Source organism: Styela clava, chromosome 13, assembly GCF_964204865.1.
Source record: "Styela clava chromosome 13, kaStyClav1.hap1.2, whole genome shotgun sequence".
NCBI lineage: Eukaryota > Metazoa > Chordata > Ascidiacea > Stolidobranchia > Styelidae > Styela > Styela clava.
Genome location: NC_135262.1, coordinates 7,875,663 through 7,885,721, shown reverse-complemented (window position 1 = coordinate 7,885,721; position 10,059 = coordinate 7,875,663). Strand labels below are relative to the sequence as shown.

The window sequence follows — 10,059 nt, the reverse complement described above, 5'->3', positions numbered from 1 at the left end:
GGTGACAAAAGTGTTATTACGTCACTTTTCTGCATCTTGCCGATTGGCCAATGTTACGAAATAAACAAGGACGACGATGCTCGTGAAAATCTTCCTTGGAAAAAAATTTAGCCATTTTTGCGTGTTATTGCGGACCGGATAAAATGACGCCGCGGGCCGGATAAAATGACGTCGCGGGCCGGATCCGGCCCGCGGGCCGTAGTTTGGTGACCCCTGCCGTAGAACAATGAATATTTGCGATGCGGGGAGATGGCTCACAGCAGATCTTGATTAACAATTGAAATAGTAGGGAATTGGATTTTGCCTTTATTATGTAGGTTACTGCAACACATTGTGCTATGCGGAAAGTATTAGAAAAGATCAGTAAAAACGATTGGCAATATTCAAATGGTACGAATGAAACATGCTTGGATTAGCGCAACACGACACCGCGCATCACCACGTTTAAAATGCACTTGCCAATAAGCCTAGCCCCTGCTCTAGCCAACCTCGACCCAGTTCGAAAATTAGAGAGTGTAAGCTTACACTACGTCCCGTTTCAATATTTTAGCCCTTTTCGCTAATCAATCACTGGCGCAGATTGTGATCTGCAATTAGTACCAACCAAACTTTGAAATTGTCAACAAACAAATTGTCAAACGCAGATTTGAGTAATTTATTGGTCAAGAATTTGGATCGATCTCCTGGGTCTGTGACGTCACAATTGAAACGAAAAAGCGTTTCCGACTATTGTGCAACTGTGCGCGTTATTCAGAGTACGGTAAGTACATTGTAACTTTTCTTCTTATGATGCCAAAACCGGCCCTCGAACAATTTATGTAAACATTTTTTTTAGGTTGTCCGGCTCAATATAGAAACGAATATTGAGCTCGCTTTCTTGCCAATCAGCTTACGTAAATTTTGAACGTCTCTTTGGCATGGATGGCGTTGTAACATCGCCGTTACGTACCGTCTGCAGCCGAAAAACGTCAAAATTCTTACACATCAATTTGAAAAAGAAATTAACTACGAAACTTCTCTGTGATTTCAGAAATTTGTATGCGGTTGACAGTTTCCATATTGTCAATTCGTCCTAACGTCAAGCGATTAGTAAAGCAAAAAGTTTTGAAACATCTCACAAAGCAGAAAATTGATGGAATAATAGGATGTTATTTTTATTATTAATTTATACCGCATTTCTTTTGTTTATTGTTATGTTCTGTTGATAAAAATTAACAGTTATCATAGTATGGCTAATATGTTGTGCGAGCCGCTTACTCAGCGGAGACTGATAAATGGCCCGCGATAACGAATAGGTTCGTCAACCCTGATATATACTGCTTCTTTCTGTCTTAGCTCTCCCCCTTCTTAATTCAGACAGTGATGTTCTCATAAATAATAAATTGGGTCCCTAAGTTAATGTACTATCAAGCACGGTAGAAGACTTAATCTTGATTGTCCGATCAAATATGTTCTGTCCTGCGACGCGAATGACGCACCACATATTAAAAGTTAAAAATTGGGTTGGTATGATCAACTTGTTTTGTCTTAATTCAAAGAATCTGAGTTGGGCCCGATTTACAACTAACAATAATATTTTTGCCCGAATTACCGTAATTCAATCAACGTGATATGATTGTGTCTACATATTCATCTTTCCAAATCCATTTTCAACAAAGCTACATTTCATTACATGAAATGGAAATAAATGACTTGTATAACAAAGCAAAATATGATGTGTATGCTTCAAGTACTGATATAACTTAGGTAACTCTAACAATAAGGAGCATAGGTTATGCTTTAACTATAGCATATAACACATTGCTTACAATATATTTACTGTTTTGCATTGTAATGTACGTGACATTGATCAAATAAATTGTTAAACCTAAACCTAAACAAAAACATCGAATATTTAAGTTTTCATTATTTTTGAAAAGCTTAAAATGAATAATATGATCGGAAAGGGCATGCGATCAAAATCTTTTAATAATCAATTTCTATTTTTTTTTTCTTGATTATACGACTTTCTTGGTTATATTTTTTATTCATTTTCTAGTTCATGTTTTATTCGAATTGAAACTACTTCCTTTAGCAGCGGTTTCCCCCGGTAACTTCGATACACGCACCGTTGACGTATGAACTTTCATCTGATGCTAGAAATAAACAAACATTCGCTACTTCCTCAGCTTTACCGAGTCTTTGCATTGGATTTTGCCCAATAGCATTCTCGGTTTTGTCAACGCCATCAAGCATAAGGGTGTCAATCATATCTGGCAATACGGCATTAAATCGAACTCTGTGTTTTTGGAACTCTAATGCCATGGTCTTAGTCAATCCTATAACTCCAAATTTGGAGGCTGAGTAAGTCGATGATACCACGCTTGCTCGAATACCTGCAATGCTTGACAGATTCACCACGATACCTCTAGTTTCCTCTTCCACACTTGAGTTTTTCAGTGAAGCCACAAACTTTTGAGACATAAGAAACGTGCCTTTCAAATTCACTTTGATGACTTCATCAAATTCTTCAATAGTGGTTCCTTTCAATATTCCAGCACAATTAACAAGAATAGTTATTTGTTTGTCGAGATTTTGTTGGGCGGTTTTCAAAGCTTGTTCTACATGTTCAAGAGAAGATACATCAGCTTTGACTGCACAATGTTTATTATTTTGATCGCTTTGCAGTAGTTTTATAGTTTCTTTTATCCCGTTTTCATCAATGTCAAGAACAGCAACACTGGCTCCTTCTTTTGCAAAAACTTGACAAACTGCTCGTCCGATTCCTCTGCCACCACCTGTAACGAGAGCTGCTTTCCCAGTCAGTCGTCCCGATGACATTTTCTTGTATCTAATTATTTCACCACACTTGATTTTAAAGAAGATACTGTTACTGAAATCAGCGTAAAAAGTGTCTTGCTCAACAGTTCTAGTTAGTTATTTTTATGACAAGTGTCCAAATTAAAGTCGTAAATGGCTTTATGACTTACAAGTCAACCCAGTGACAACTGCTGTGTTGGATGTATGGCAATAGAACAAATCAAGCTAAACCAGTGTCTCGGTACTTACCGGAACGGGAAAAAATATCGAAAGGACACGCAGTCTCTCTAGGTCTAGCTCTGTCTAGAGTCTAGACCAGTGGTCGGCAACCCCTGGCACGCGTGCCAATTGTGTCACGCGAGAGGATTTCTCATGGCACGCCAAGCGATTTGAGGCAGATTCAGATATAAAACAATAACAATTCGACAAATTCGTTGAAAAAACATGCACTAACTGCAATCGACGAGAGGCCGGGAAATGTACGGGAAATCAGTGTAGATATGCATGTGCGATGCAGCGTTACCAGATTTGGTTACTTTCGGAAATGCTTCGCTACCTAAAACTACTCGTTTAAATACTTGCGACTTTTTAGACTACTGTTGGGTTACTTTTTGCCCTTTAAAAATTGTGAAATAGTAAAGAATATTATATCAATTCATACTTCTGGGCAATTCGTACAGCTTTATGCTAAAATCGCCGATTGATTTTGTCAGCGTGACGTGTTATTTAGGCTGTAAACACTTTTAAGTTGTTTCTCCCTGAATCACAAAAATTAGTTCACGAAAACGATTATAATTACTTTCCTCTTCTACTCGTCCAAAATTATGAATTCGCTGAGAGTTATACAATCATCGGTGGCGAGATGCTACAGTCAAAAAAAGGAGTGAATCGGCGACGCAAATTTTTTCATTGAAAAGCGGCAATATATAATATATTATACTAAAAATAAAATCGTAAACAAATTGTTGTAAGAGGCCCACAACAGATTAAAAACGCTTCTCTAGGCATTGTAAATTGCAAAATAAAGCAATTGATAGTAATACCAATAAAGCGCACAAAAGTTTGGGCGGCGTTGAGAACCATAACGTCACTGGAATCGAAACACAATTAATTGTGCGCGGATTTTGCCTTTTCATCCATTACTTAAAATTGCCGTGAGAAATTTTTGTTTTAATAATGTACGATTCATATTATAAGGTTAGAAACGCGTCGTGGTGATATAAGATAATTAATTAAAGTATATTCAATCAATTTTTATTGTTCTAAAATAAATTTTACTCCGTGAGATTTTATAGCAGACTTAGGGATTTTTCTAACGGTTCCATCTATAAAATAATCTGAGTGGCAGCCAGTGTTCTCTCTAAAGTGTGCGCGTGTGCGCGCGCACACAGCTTTCAGAGGCTGCGCACACGCATAGATTTACTGCGCACAGACGTATTTCGATGTAATGTAACAATGTTCTCGGTTGGCAGGTTGAGAAAGTTTGTTGTTGGCCCACCCATTACCCGGTTAGAACGCCAAAATTTCTTTATTGGTTTTTGCACAAATATTAGTCATTTCCAAAAAAGTGCGCACACACCAAAATTTCTGCGCACACATGCTACAAAAAATTAGAGGGAACGTTGGTGGCAGCATTGCGATAGGGCAAATCCATTGTTGCAAGTACAGCACAGATTTGGCGAATTGGCAAAAATACGGATCAAAACTAGATATTACCGGGAAGTTTACCACACATTTTTATGTCCGCGGATTGTCGTGGTATTTTAGGGCAATGGGGCATTTATTTTGTCGACGCAACCGCAGGTTAAATTGAAAACAAGTAAATTACAACAAAGCAAGACATTTCAAATATGACCGGTCATGGATTGATTACTTTGCACATCAGAAAAATCATTACTATCCGGCGAAAAAGTCGTTCCGTGGGGAATTCGTAGCGATAAATATGTATTTTTGATTTACTTTATATGCATTTAATAGTATTATACAGGAATTTCATTGCAGATCTTAAGATTTTTCTAACGGCGATAACGAATTTGCAAGATCACAAAAAAAGGCTTGAAACAAAATACAATTAGACATGTTATCTCACATTTTTACGTCAACAGATTGAGTGGTATTTTAGACTGGTAATGTGTATATTTTGACGCAAGAAGGCGCAACCGCGAGTTACGTTGGACACAATTATATCAATATAGAAGGAAATTTTATAGATTCACGTAGCTGTCATGAATTGATATTTTACGTGACAGAAAAGTTAGTATATGAAAAAGTCGGCGCTTTTTATAAGCGCGTAATCGCGGCGACTGTTTCTGAAGAAATTGAATCCCCTTTTCCTTTTTGAAAATCCAGGCTGCGTGCCAGGCTGACTGGGCACGAAAGCCAAAATTTCATCATTTCAGCGTGAGCTACATGTAGCCTAGCCCTAACAAAAATGATGGAATCAATTTAATCTGATTTAGTATTGTCGCGTTCACATTGTTTCTGGCTACAAAACTAATCGTGAGTGGCCTTTTTAAATTATACCTATTACTTATGTTGTGAAAAGACAGGCCAAAGGTAAAGATGTCGTATGCCGAAATCCCTCGTGAGATATTTTCCATGCACGTTATCCTATACAATAAATTTGTTTAGTATCCTCCCACTATTCAAATCAGGTAGTTGACTAGACCATAGGTTCTCAAAGTGCTCCGTACGGAGCCCCAGGGCTCCGCGAGAGAAACCCAGGGGCTCCGCGAGCTATTCGGTTACTTTTCAAAATACTGACTTGGCTAATTTTGTAACTGTTCAAAGAAGCAATAACAGCTTTGATAAAATTGGACAACAATATAGCCTCGAAATATGGCAAAAAGGCGGAATTAAAAAATGACATTATTTATAAGTAGGAGCACAGCCAGGATTCTTAAGAGGGAGGTGTTCAAAATTGGAATTGGAAATTTCTACGCAACATTCTTCATTTAAATTGCATTTAAAGTGTTTTGTCGTAATAACTCTAATTGTGCTCATCGTCACTCACGTTTGATTCGAGATTACTATTAGGATTACTAAAATGAAAGAATACTATTCTAAAACAAGAGAGCTACGCACAAATATATGGACACGTTAGACCAGAGCGAATCAGTCTTTACCGGTACCTTTGACGCTACCGGTACCCTCAAAAAAGTTCTGAATTTCCAGTAGCAAGAATTTTGCCGAATCAAAACGTACAGCCAGTCATGACACTGACTAAAATCCGTGTTCCCATGGATAAAAAACAATACAGCAAAATTTTAGACGAAATATCAAATTTCATAGAATTCACGCAAAATTTTGAAATAAATAAAAGTAATAGCTTTCTAGCGAAGAAATTAATCTTTAACCACTGAAAATTTCAAAGCAATTGGTCCAGTATTCGAAGAGAAAAGCAATTTTTTAAAAACGTGTCAAAGAACAAGAACAACAACAACATAATATTGAAACGATCGTTATGGCCACTAAACGTGTCCAATAACATAAAATACCCAAGGTCTGGGCAAAATATGAACGATTGTAATTTATTTTATTGCATGCGGCTAAAAGGTACAACGCATGTATAATTGACTGTGTTTCGATTTCGCAGTTACTATGATGAATAACCAAAGTAAACATAAAACTAAATTTTGTGATTCACAATGTCTATAAAAGTCTGCTGAAACAACACTTATAGTGTTATCTCCCATTTAAGTTTCAGTTTAAATATTTTAGAATGCCGCTTTCCAATCAAGAAATTCGAGTTGCGGATTTACCTCTTTATTAATTATTATTTTTAGTATTTCGTCGCCGATGACTATAATATGATAACATGTTTTTTTACATTGAACTCATAATTCCCCACGAGAACAAAAAAGCAATTATCGTTGTCATTGTGGAACAATACACGTATATGTCAATGGAAATTTTTGATTTAGGAAGAATAAACATCGGCGTAAAGATGTTTAAGGTTTAAAACACGCCATACTGACGAAAACAATCGGCGATTGTAACAAAATGCAATCGCGCGCGTTTTTAGCGCCTTTTAAGTCTTCCAAAAATGTCAAAAGGGAAAAGATTCGACCCCTAATTTATTAATATGTTTGTCAAGTGTCAAATTTATAGCTTTAGTATATATAATTTATTTTTGAAATTTAGATTCATTTATGACTTGTATTAACCCTATTAAAAAGGTGTTGCATTCAAATTAAGTAAAGTACTTTTAACTTACTCAGGAATATTAATTGGAAAGTAACAATTTTAACATTTATTTTGGGGCTCCGTGAATAATGGTCAACCTTTTCAAGGGCTCCGCAACATCAAAAGTTTGAGAACCCCTGGACTAGACAAACCAAATACATAAAAAACGTTTGGCACGCGAAGGTGCTCAGTATTCATAAAATGGCACGTTGAGTTCAAAAGGTTGCTGACCCCTGGTCCAGACATTTGGCCTCACCTAATCCTTCTCCAACATGGATGGATAAACACTGGGGCGGACATAAAATATAATATCGTCACGCTAATAACCGAATTGCGTAAGTAATTTTTGGCAGTTTTGATAAAAACGTAAAAAACTTCCTAATGATATTGTTATGCCATTGAGAGTCAATAATTTAAGGTAATTTGTATGACACAGTTAGGTGACGTCATAATGGCGCACTGTGACTTAGGCAGAAATGTGTATATGACTTAGGGACATGCGCAATTTTGCAACTTTGGTGTATGCACCAGTCCTGAAAACCAAACATTCCAAAAACGAATGTAATTTTCAGTATCTACAATGTCTAATCCCTAAAATAGCTAATCAGTTTCAATAACAACATTTTTTATGTTTAAAAATAAATATTTCACTAATATAACACGTTATGCACATCCACCGAAATAGGAATAAGATTAAACATAAAGAATAAAACAGCAATGCACCCAATATAAAAGCCAGCCAAGGTGAATTGTACTCCGACAATGAATATCACAAGTGCACGCCTTCCTATACTGTAGTATAAATTCAAATTAATACGCGCTAAGCTAGAATCCGAGATGCAAAAACTCGAAAATACTTCGCCGAGGTTATTGGACACGAAATGGACATAACGATCGTTTCAAAATTTTGTTGTTATTGTTATTTGTCTCCGTTACCATTTTTAAAAAATCGCTTTTCTCTTCGAATACTGGACCAATTGCTTTGAAATTTTCAGTGGTTGAAGATAAAATTTTTCTCCAGGAGGCTATGACGTCATCAAAATTATTGCCATTGGGTGGCCATATATTTGAGCATAGCTCTCTTGTTTTTCCTTTGTGATGTCATAATAGTCCTGCGGTACCAATGATAATTCATTATGACGAAACAATTGCACAAATGTGCATGTCATACTAAATCTCCATTTTGATGGGTCCCGGAATTCTTAAAATAAAATCTGAGTTAACAGACAGGTGCGCAGCATTACATAAATACCTATTTTATAAAAAAAAAAATCAAAGTCGCCAAAAATGACTTACGCAATTCAGTTATTAGCGTGACGATATATATTTTATACGTGTTCGGGCCAGCGCAGAGGTTATTCAGCTTAGACTACTTTTCATTTCGCTTATTTCCATACTTGCCATAACCCTCAAAATAATCAGTGTCTTTGCATGCGATCTTCACCTTGACTTTGTCAAAGAGTTGAGATCAATATTGACGGTTATACTATGTCAGCTGTATCAGTATGTCAGTAGCAGCAAAATCACAATTCTACTGTACTATCAATTTAACACTCTGCTTTTTTGTCGACTTCTAAGCAAACTGATGCGTCGTGTTGTGCTATTCCGATTATGTTTATGGGAGTCATCCCACTAAATAGGATCAATTCGTGTTTACTGACCTATTGATATAATACAATGTGTTGCAGTAGCCGACAGAACAAAATTTAATTCGATACTATTTCAACTGTAAACGCAGTCAAATATTGATTGTTTGGCATTTCATAAACTGTTGGCGCCAAACGGATATCCCCTAGCAACTGATGTGGCCTAGTTCATGAGAATTTGTTTATCACACTTCGCGTGCCATAGATCAGGGGTGACCACAATTTTTTAGTATAAGAGCCGCATGCTGCAAGTCAAAACTTTTTACCGATATAACACAATGTGATTCAGTAGCCGACAAAAAAAAAATTGAATTCGATTCTATTTCAATTGTAAACGCAGTCTCATCCCGTCACAAATATTGATTGTTAGGCATTTCATAAACAATTGGCGCCAAACGAATATCCCCTAGCAACTGATGCGGCCTAGATCAAGAGAATTTGTTTAACACGTTTTGCATGCCATAGATCAGGGGTGGGCACAATTTTTTAGTATAAGAGCCGCATGCTGCGAGTCAGAACTTGCAGAAGAGAAGCAAAATTTGTGAATTTATTATTATTATAATACCATGAACAGAAAAGCAATTTACACAAGAGTAAAATAACAATAAATAAATAAACATGAGAGATATGCTCAAATATATGGACCTTCAGAGTATTTCGCCAATTTCCGAAAATCATATGCGGTAACTTCCCAGTATCGGGGTCACTTCTATATTCCGAGATCGGGTCCCACAGTCCACGTCGCTAAGCACCAGATCCGCCGAGCGCAGAATCAGCTGATGTGCGTCCGCAGAACGTTCGGTAGCGTCATAGCGAACAAAAAACGAATCCCACAAAGCTAACAGAAATATTTGAAATAAATAAAAGTAATAGTCTTCTAGAGAAAAATTCCATCTTCAACCACTGAAATTTTAAAGTAATTGACCCAGTAATCAAAGTGACAAAGAATTTTACAGGTTTTCCACTAGATGTCCAGAAATGCAAAACGATATAAAGCATTTATTACGAGGTCATATCAGGAGACTTGTGTGTTTTCATCATTCCTATAAGTTTTTGAAAGTCTGAGCGATATGTAGTCAATATGAACCAATTCTGTCACATGTTCATTTGTTAAACTTTTTTTACGAAATCGGAGTTAGAGTATGGGTGTTTAGCGCAAGCAATATTCTATGCTATAACAAAACTAGCTTCAGTTGTTGTATCAGATTCCTTGCCAAATGATAACATAAATTTCCGCTGTCTTTTTAATAACAATTTGAGCTCATTCTATTTGTGTTTCCTTATAGCTTTACGAGATTTACCTTACCCTTTATAGAATACGAGGGTAGTTTCGTAAGAAGTTTTCATGATTCGTTTCATGGTGCCATTTGACATTTCTGACTTTATTCTGACTTAGTAGCTTATGACAGATCAAGCGCACAGGTTTATT

The 10,059-nt window shown here is 36.6% G+C and overlaps 1 pseudogene; it reads right to left on the bottom strand.

Moving 5' to 3' along the window:
• Nucleotides 1-1,800: 1,800 nt before the first annotated feature.
• On the bottom strand, nucleotides 1,801-3,558 carry LOC120333238 ((3R)-3-hydroxyacyl-CoA dehydrogenase pseudogene; annotated as a pseudogene).
• Nucleotides 3,559-10,059: the final 6,501 nt, after the last annotated feature.